The sequence below is a fragment of the Phyllopteryx taeniolatus genome, chromosome 11 (assembly GCF_024500385.1).
Source record: "Phyllopteryx taeniolatus isolate TA_2022b chromosome 11, UOR_Ptae_1.2, whole genome shotgun sequence".
In the NCBI taxonomy this organism is placed as follows: domain Eukaryota; kingdom Metazoa; phylum Chordata; class Actinopteri; order Syngnathiformes; family Syngnathidae; genus Phyllopteryx; species Phyllopteryx taeniolatus.
The window spans coordinates 27,241,145-27,251,528 of NC_084512.1; the positions used below are offsets into that span (position 1 = coordinate 27,241,145).

The 10,384-nt window shown below is 46.0% G+C and overlaps 1 protein-coding gene across 4 annotated transcripts in view; it reads right to left on the minus strand.

Moving 5' to 3' along the window:
- Positions 1-9,365, minus strand: part of cdh11 (cadherin 11, type 2, OB-cadherin (osteoblast)) — a 67,548-nt gene extending 58,183 nt beyond the window's left edge. For 3 of the 4 annotated variants that reach the window (XM_061790030.1, XM_061790031.1, XM_061790029.1), the window contains exon 1: positions 9,040-9,364. The gene's annotated coding sequence lies outside the window, so the exon portion shown is untranslated. Of the gene's footprint in view, positions 1-9,039 lie in introns of all 4 variants that reach the window. The other variant, XM_061790032.1, reaches the window with a different exon arrangement.
- Between the last annotated feature and the right edge of the window lie 1,019 nt (positions 9,366-10,384).

Consider the following 10,384-nt stretch of genomic DNA (forward strand, 5'->3'; position numbering starts at 1 on the left):
TTGAATCGTGGCCAAAAATATTCCATCTCGGGGTAGCGGAGGAGGCCGGAGAGACCCAAAGGAAAGGGATCTTGGATCGGATGTGGACGTGAATGTTTTCCACAACCCCCACCAAGGGTCAGAGGTTTTGTTTTGATCGATTTTCAGCAGAATTACGTATTAGTACACAAGAGGTGGCGGAAGCTGTGGAATTGTGTTCCAATCGGGCTACAAATGTGGCTAAACGTAAACGTCATTCTCCATGACTACCAAGCAAAGATATGTTAGTCTGTTATCTTTAAAAAAAAAAAAAAAAAGCAACATTTGTCTTGTTTGGAGTGGCAAAGGGGGCGGGAAATTCGCAGTAAAATTCCATGGGAATTGAAGCCGGGGAGCTTTGGAAATATTCCAAACTGGAAACTCTCCAAGGGAATTCATCAAGTGGCCTGAACCCGCATGAAACAATTTCCTCCAGCGTTTTAGCGTGGAGTGGAATCCTCTTCATCAAAACTCCACTTTCACCCTCTCGTTTAAACTCCCGTCAACTGCGACGCCTCGACCCCCTTCCTCGTCATCCTCCTCGTCCTCCTCGTCGACACTCATCAAACAAACCGGTCGCTTTGAACTGATACCTCCCCACGCGTCTGAAGGATAAACACGATATTGCGATCCTCGCAAATGAGATTTCCTCGCCGCCCGGGTGTCAAAGCGAGACGGCGCTTCTCTTTCATGGCGGCCTTTTCATCAAAACGCTGTTGACGCGCCGCTCTCGAGGAGGTTGCGAGCGCGTGCAGCCAGATTATCGGCGGCGGCGGCGGTGAAAAAGACGTCGGGATGGTTTTGGCGCCGTCAAGAGAACCAAACAAGACACCGGCGACAATTCATACGCCTTCAGATCATTACTGAACATTTCCGAGGACTCGAAACACGCAACATTCTTGACTATCCTTTCATGACTAAACAGTACAGGGCACAGTTTTATTTGGATGGTGTTTAAATGTTGTGTGTCTCTAACAGTACTTAAGATGTCAACATGTATCAAAAAAAAAAAATGGCTTGTCTTTCTCTGATTTGGATGGAGATATGCCATCTTTTTTTTTTTTTTTCACGTAGTCGATATCATTCACAAGGCATCTCCAACTGTTTCATTGAAGTTGAGATCTGGAAGAGAAAAGGCGATGATGTCATAGCATCGCCAAAGATTTCAAGAATTCCCACATTATTTTTCAATCCTCGAGGCTAAATTCTCTGGACTGCCTCCCCCCCCCCTCAGCATCCTGTCCCCTCAAGTACGGCTCACAGACCCGAGCGACCTTGTTCGTACTCGTACCCTATTGGACATCACAATGAATATAAACACTCTGGCCAAAGTGTTGTACACGGTGAGGACGCAAACACGGAATGAAAACGGCTCGAGGCGAGTGGATGTAAAAAACAACAACAACAACAACAACAACTACTACTACTCCAGGAGAACCGTGCATCTCGGAACCGGAAGTACCCACTAAGCAAGCAATTACAATAACTGTTGGGAGTACTGACGGAGCGAATGGGTTGTTTTTCCCGCATGGGAGCTCTATAATACAGTAAATCGTCACTATTTATACGACAGGGAGCCAGGAAGAGCAAAAAAACTAAACAAGTAAGCTAACGCCTCCTCTAAAAATGTGTATAATTGCCTATATTAGTAGTTTAAACCGTAAATATACGACAAACTATGATCCCAGCACTCATTATACAACGTGAATCTTAAAAATAAATGGCTTGCAGATGATTTGATGTCGGAAAAATGGAACGAAAGTGCGTTGGAAGTGTGTCGGTAGTGTGCGTTGCTTTATCGACACCTAAAAATACCAATTCATTAGCCGAATAGCATAATTGCTCGAATTAGTTTTAACTTACTCTCACAATATCACTCAAGGATACCAATGTGCTTGCAGATTATTATTCTTTTTTTTTACGTCTGTGTGGATTCTCAATCATCCAGGTCATAGTAATCTGCAAAATTTGAATCGAGGCAACTGTTTGTGGAATTTGTTGTGGGTTTTTTTCTTGCTTGTTTTCTAAAACTGTCCAAAAATTATACTAATAGGCTAACGAATTGTCAAGTAGTAATGACAATTTTGTTAGCAAGAGTGTTTTAATTGTCAGCCATCAGAACAAAAACATGCACATGCGGCAGACTCTCCATCACTTCTGCTAACAACCCAGGCTAAACTTAGCTCCCCGTAGAACAGAAGATCGCTTCAACGTACTTCCTTGACACCAATTAAGGCTTTCCTACTAGCCACGGATTTGGCGCCCAGAAAAAGCCCCAAATACGTCGATATTCCACGGATCTATCCTAATCTATCAAAGCCATCCTGGTAGTCCTGGAGGATGCAATGCTCACTGTAAAGGTCAGAGCAGTCACACGAACCCAAAAAATATAAATACAAAAACGTTGGTCTGAGAGTAATAAAAAAAAGAAAATGAGCCAAAGTGAAATTAATACTGTGCGGCGAAGTACCAGCAGTCCTATTCAATCATATGATGACATTCGAAGTGTCAGAGAAGGAAGTGGACTGGAAAAAAAGAAGGGTGAGGGCAGATGCATTGTGGGAGTTATTGATAACGGAGGACGCAGGCGACTGAACGCGACGAGATGGAGGGAGCTTATTATGGCGGAGAGGTCAAGCGTGCCGTAATGTTCTGTCTTGTGGGAAAGGAAACCGGCTTTTGGATGTGAAACGTGCGCGCAAGTGCATTCTTGTCGGCCAAACGTACGCCGATAAAAATCTTTGATTGCGTAAATGCTGTCGGACGACGAGCCTTCACGCGCTTCCAGCGCATCGTCGTCAAAACTAAATCACTTCTGTTTCGTTCCCTTCTCTTGCGCTTAATAGCGGTGGAATCGCTCAAGGCTTCGAGCGCCAATCAAAGGACAAAGTGTGCGTTTTGTTTGTGGCAACTGCGCTATTACTTCTCTCCGTGGAAACACCGATTTTTTTTGGGGGTGTGAGAAGATCAACGGTAATGATGTCGTGGCATTGCCAAACGTACTTTCTGAGCCGTCCAATCGGAACGCACTAATGTCGAACGCACTTATTCTGCTTTTCGGCCACGAGGGTTGGTATGCATGTGCGTGGGTGCGTGTACACAATGTTACACAACAGCGCTAAAAATCCATCGTTTATTTTGGTCATTTTTATTCTGTTTAATAGCAACGACGTCGCTCTAAGGTTCAAACTCAATAATATAACAACAAAAAATAATAATCGTGCGTCTGGTTTGTGACAACTGTGCGATTTTTTTTTTCGTAACCATCATCGATTTTGGACTTCAGCTGCAAGAAGATCAAAGGCACTGATGGACGCCGTGACATCATTGCCTTTGATCTGAGAATACGATTCAAATGGATCCCGATTCGTCTTGATTGTTTTTCTCCCTGTGGTACATCCATTCATTTGTTTATTTGGACTTGGCACAGTCCCATCGTTTTTTCCATTATGCTCTCGGTAGCATTTGTGTTCCTGAGCTAATTCTTCACACATGTTGATTTATACAGTGTAGATTAATTTTGCCATCCGATTTCTCATTCTTTTCAGAGCGCACGATTGCAGAGACTGAAAATGATCGGAGGAACAAACACAGAAGCTGTTTTTCCATCATTCCCCCCCCCCCGCCCCCCTTAATTTTCTTTAACATTTCTCTCTCTTTTTGGAAGTTTTAGGCATGACGCAAGTGTTCACTCACACCTGTGGATAAATATGGTACTGCCTCTTTAAATCATCTCCCGTGCACCAGATTTGTGTTCTTGAGCTTTTTTATGTTGTTCATGTTGACTTGTGGCGTGTTCGGACGTCGCAATTCACCCTCCCTACAGTAAAAAAAAAAAATAAAATAAAAAAAATGCTACAAAATCACATGTTGGGTGTACAAGCAATGCGTATCAATGCGCGTTCGGTGAAGGTCATCGGAAAACATCTTGGTCAGGTTCGTGGTGTCAAAGCGTGCCTGTTGTGAGCGTGTTTCAGCATGTGTGCGCGCGCTACCAACTGCACACCGTGCCCGTGGAAAGGTCACACGCACGCACGCACGCACACAAACGCACGAACATACACGCATTGCACCTGGAGGACTAAACCAGCACGGACACCTACGTGTGGAAAAAAGTGCTACATCAGCAATGGAAGCAGCTGTAATGAACATAAGCACATTAAGTTATGCTAATGGTGTGTGTGCGTGAACACACAACCATTAGCTTATTGATTAGCAACGAATCCCAAAGTGTGATTTTTAAACGTGACATCATCATCATCATCGCGGCGATGAATTAGCAAACGTCTTAAAGAGAATCCGAGGAGAAGACAACTGTGAATGATCCACACACGCACACACACACACACACACACACACACACACCCGTGCTGTTAATTATTATCTGGAATAATGAGCCGCAAATGACTCATTAAATCTCTCCTTGACCCGACGCGTTGCGAAGTCTTTCTTTTCCCGTCTTTTCCCGCCGTCGTCTGGCTTAACGCCGACGCAAAGGAGAGAGGATCCTTTCAGCTGTGAATTATTAATTAGCATTCAAGCTAGCCTACGAATTCTCTCTGACCCACATCGGGAAAAGAAGACAAGAAGAGGAGTGCTGCTGTTTTGTTTTTTGTTTCCTGCCTGAGATGGAAATGAGACGCTTGATTCAGGTAGGAACGCTGACGGTATTATGGGAAAGGGATTCATTATTTTTTTTTTTTAAATAGTTGCGTGTGTGAAGTGGCTGCCCACCCATTAAGTGTGAAACACAAAAAACTTTTGTTACCCAACTAGCAGGGTGAAATGATGGTTTGCACGTCTGCCTCGCAGTCGAGAGATGGCACGTTTGAATCTCAGCTGTCCCGTTTCGAGTTTTCGGGTTCTCGCCGTGCTGGGCTAGGCTACAGCTCACCCGTGGAAATGCATGCGCGGGTGTTGTCACAATCAGCCACATTTACAGAATTCATTTACATAAATGACTTGGAGGCTAGGCTGGGTGACGATCTGCAATTTTCAAGCGGCCAAAAGCTAAGTATAGCGTTTCAGTGTTGTTGGCTGAATCTGGATAAGTTGTTGACATGGGGGGTGGGGAGCATTTGCTTCATGCGCCACATGCACTGATCTGCACACCGGTTGACATAGTGTAATTCGTCAGCACGGTGATGAAGTGCTGCCAACGTGAGTGAAAATCACAATGTAATCGTCACGGGCGTTCATTCTATGGAAGGGTCTGGTTAAATTATTATTATTAAATTCTTAGTTTCACATTCATTTGCAGTCTGGACGAGAAGTGCTACATATCTCCTGCTCTGGCTGCTGCATTATTGTTTTTTTTTTAATCCTTTGTGGATTTTGATGTAAGAATATCTCAGACATGTTAAGAAGACATCTGGGAATTGTTTTACATTGTGAAGAAAAAAGAGGCATGTCTGGAAATAAAGTCCTGCCCCCCCCACCTGACTACCATCATGAGAGCTCGCCAAGCACTTGACAGTCACGGAAAACAAATCACTCCGGATTACAAGAGTGCATGCAAACATGCAAGCTATTGCTTTCGCATCAAACACATGCAAACACGAGCACACATTCGCGCCGTGATCATTCGCGCCGTGATCAATAGGCCACCCAATCGGGGGTAATCAATTCCCATTCTCATCTGCTCGATAAACGCCGACAACGCTCCGATCGTCAATAGCCGAATGGACGCGATCGCTCGTTAATGTCGAATTAGCATCGGTCCCGTCCGCGCCGGGCAATGAGTCTCAAACAACAGACGCGGCGTCACGGAATTGTACCACGTGATCAGACAGTAACATCTTTACACACGGTGAAGCAGCATGTGGTTAGCAATGATATGTTTGTGATTAAGAGTAGGCTGATGTTTGCGGTAGCCGTGCTTTCTAGACAGGGGGCGCACTTTCTTGTTTCCTGAGCTCGCGACAAAGTGGATTGCAGAATTTTAGAAGTGGCGTGCGCTCTTGCGTGCCCAAATAAAGTTTGAAGCAATTAAAGCGGGCTATGTAACAATTTCCCTCGCATTAAAAGTCATCATGATGTGAAACCTGCTTGTGAAATGAGATTAGCATCTGTGGTTGTCACGGCAACAAACCTTGCACCTATTTTTGAGTGTAATATAATTATTCGCTAAAGCAACACTGTGTAAAATTTGTGTTGTTTCGGTGCACGTAACTTAGCTGTGTTCTGCAATAGCAGTGGGCCGGCCCCACTCATGCCAACTTCCACATTCTTATATCGCGATGAAGTCGTGTCAAATTTGACTTCAAAGAATCGCATGTCTGTTGCCATGGTGAGTCTCGAGCTTTCCTTTCGTGGGGTTTGTGACAGGAGTGGAACGGCCACTCCAAGGCAACGTTCAGCCTCATTGTGCTGACCGAAAGCAACACGATGTCATAATTCCGTCCTTAAAATAACCGTGTCAAGAATTGATTTAAGGGTGACCACATGTGTGCAAACGTTATATTATATTACGGACTCTACAATGTTGTTAGCAATGGCGTCCTTATGCTCTTTTGTGACTGTTTTGGTAGTCGTTTCAGCTCACGTGATGTTTGTGTCCAGACATTGTTAGAACACAGATATGTTCTGTTAGCATTTATCTTAGCTTCTTTCGGGTCTTTATGAGTAGCAAACACCTGAATGGACGTTTCAGTACAAGCAGACAATGGAGTCACTGTTGCGAACCCCTGGGGGGTTGCTGGAGGGCAACGACAAGGATTTGAGGTCAGAAGACGCACTAATTACACACTCCTGACATTCAATCCGCCCGAGACGGGAGATTACGATTTTTCGTCCCGTCGTCGTCGTCGTTATTACGCATCTACGCGGGATGTCCGAACAAAGATTCAAGTCAACGCGAGGTGGGGAGGAGTGATAGCGATGAAAGTCGTACAGAAACCAAAACCCCTTTTTTTTTTCCCAAAACACGGTCGCTGCACGCCGATTTACGTTTGCAAACTGCTGCCCTTTTCTTGTAAGAACTTCGGAGTCACTCCACAAGACAACGATACGAAGAGAAGAGACAGATCGGTTTGCGCGACTATTTGACCGAATATTTGAAGACGAGCCAGTTCGAAACTAATGCGCCCAACGACACTGGTTAGCCTCTGGCTTCGATGCGATGTGATGTGTGTTTTGAGAACAATATGCTGCCTCATTCTTCTCAGAACCTCACATTCACTGACTTTGCACAACGATCGAATGTGTGCCAGTTATCAGAGGTTAACTCTCCGCATCCGACAACAATGCAGCTCTGCTTAGCTTTCGACTTTGCCGTTGTTGCTTTTCTTTTGTCACGGAAAGTCTCACCGCCCGAAAAACAACAAGCGTGTCAAGGCGACTAAAAACTAGCGGCGCGTTAACACCGAGAACGGGACAAGTCCCGAGTGAGGCGAAACAAAATGGTAGCAGTGGAGCCCCCCACCGCCACCAACCCCCCCCCCCCCCCCCCCAGTCAGTCTGGGAGGTAACAGAAGCCACTCACAGGCCGACATACTTATCCAGACAGACTCGACTTGTGTGAGATTGAATCGGCTGTCCCAGGGGAGAGAGCAACTAGCTCTCCATCTACCGAGAGCGGCTATCGGGAAAGATGAGGGGAGGTGGGGTGGGGAAAAAAGGGGGGGGGGGCGCAGAGGTGTGTGTGGGGGGGGGGGGGGGGGGGGGGGGCTTGAAATAGGAAGACAAAAAAAAAAAGAAAAGGGAGCGAAGGGCATTGGCCGCGCCGCCGCAGCGAAGCCCGACAGCACCCTCTGTTGCTTCTCGCGGAATGACGCCTGCTTTTTCATTCATCTTCTTCTTCTACTCCTTCGCAGCTGGCGCTTGATGAATTATATATACCACGATTACAGTGTCATAAATTAATACCCCCTCCCCCCCCCCCCCCCAACCCTCAAAAGAACCTCAAGAGCTTCACTAGCGCTCTTTCAACTCGTTCCAAACATGTCGTAGAATCTTTGTATGATTCCATTGAGTCCCTCGCCAAGGCCCTCTCACGGAATTGGGAGGCTGTCTAATTACTGGAAGGCTTAACTGAATAAACGGACCTCTAAAATCACTACAGTGCCTTTCAACTAGTCATTGTCACGTGTTCGAGGAACCCACCCGGTGTTCTTCCAATCGCAACTCCCTGGACCTTCGTATCGAAGAACTCTCAGGAACATTTTTGCGAAACCTCGTCCCCGAGCCTGGTTTGTATCGACTTTTATGCAACGAGATGATTCCGCATTGTTGCAGAAAGAAATTAAACAGGCTGGTAGGAGTCGCACGCACCCTGGCCTCCACCCAGCATGTTTCTCCCAGCTACTATCCTTACTAATTATCAGACTAAAACCCCATAAATTAAAAAAAAAAAAAAAAAAAAAAGAGAAACCTTTCAGGTTGAAGTGATGAAATACACGGCGACTGCTTTGGAACTTTCACAACCACGAGAAAAAGAGATGCTGCCAATGAGCAGGAATAAACAATCAAGCCTCGTCCACATCGCAAGGGAAGGAGCGGCGAAGAAGAAGAAGAAGAAGGGGGAAAAAACACACGTTCTACACATTGTACGACAAGTACACTAATTACACACAGCCTTTACTTTTTTCAATTTAGTTGGGACACCAAAGCACAAGAGCAACTCACAATCAGAGGATTATTTGGAAATAAAAAAACAACAAAAAAAGATGAGCTGCCCGTCAAATGTCTGTCTCCATCTTTCTTTCTTTCTTTCCTTCTTTCTTTCTTTCTTCATTCCAGAAATTCATCCATCCGGCCGAGCCGAGGAAAAATGAAAAGTTGCGCGTCGCAGACGATCAGTCGCATGCGCGCACTCAGGCGCAATCGCACGATGGGCGCCACAATTGTGCAAACAATCACGTACAAAACACTCAATCTGCCCTCCGCAAAACGCGTAAGCCCGTGCGTCAAATCGGACGCGCGCGCGTGCGCCACTTCGCCCGTGTGGCGCAACAATTGTGCACCCAAACAGGCACCGGCGAGCATTTCAACCTCGTCCCCGAGAAGAGCCTCTCATCTTACCTCCGTCAATCGGTTGCGCGTCCCACGCGAGGAACCAAAAAAAAATCCTTCCACAGCCGAGAAATAAAACATCCGCAGCCTGGTGGTCCAGTCCAGTTAGTGGCAATCCCCCTATTTGTTTTTTGTTTTGTTTTCTTTTGTTTGTTTTTATCCACAAAATGAGTGCCAAAGAAGAGAACGGGGACTGAACGAGAGAGCGGGCGAGATGTTACTGCTTATACTGGAGCATCCTTCTCCCTCTCCTCCTCTTGCGATGTGCGGAGCCGCTCTGAGTCCCTCCGTCCTCCCTCCGCGAGCCTCGGACGAGATGCCTCTGTGTGTGTGTGTGTGTGTGTGTGTGAGAGAGAGAGAGAGAGGGGGGGGGGGGAGACAGAGGAGGGAGGGAGGGATGGAGAGAGAGAGAGAGAGAGAGAGAGAGAGAGAGAGACAGGAGGCGGTGCGCAGTAATCACAGCAGCTCTTCTCTTTTTGTCTCCGTGCACATGGAATGCAGTCTTAATTCCATACAAGCCCCCCCCCGCCCCCCTCCCTTTATAAAACCGACAAAATGACTCATTCATAGCTATTAAATTATAATATAGTTATTGATGTGTTTCTTCAACTTTTCGGTTGTTCCATCCAGGGGAATGCAACAGTTGCTGCTCTCCTTCGATTGGTCGCGAGCAGTGAGCCAATCATAAGCAGAGGGGGCGGGGCCTCGGCGCAGGAGCCGCTGCTGTCCGAGGGAGGTGATAGGGTGACCATTTCAAATGTCGCCAGGAAATCGCGAGAGTTTGTGACACTGTTGGATTGCGTTTCCTTGAATGAGGAACCCCCCCCCCCCCCAAAAAAAAAGAAAAAAAAGAAAAAGAGCCCGTTTCCCTTCACAACAACTTTGGTCACGAGTAGATCCACAAAAAAGTCTCCAGAAGTCATGCCCGGAACGGCGCAGGAAGTTGGGCATTTTGATTTGAAACTGCACATTTTTGACCATTTCCAACAGAACAGTCCTTCAAAGGCTGACTGGTCCAAGTTTGATGATTCGTCATGAATCCTTAAACTGCCACAACCACAGGATTTCTTTGTTTTTCCAAAACTCAGCCCCTGAAGCCAGTCCCAGTTGGCAACGTGACATTTGGTACGTGTGTCTATCACGTGTGGACTCACAAAAAAACAAAAAAAGTCTTAAGAAGCAAATCCTGAAATCTGCCATTTTGTTTTGAAGTGGCAATTCTAGGCTAATGTCCAGCAGATCCTTCAAAGACGGACTACTCCTACATAGCTGTACAGTCCATACTAGATGAATCTTATTGTATTTCGTTGTCAATGTGTATTAATTTTCCATTAAACACAAAACTGAACTGAAA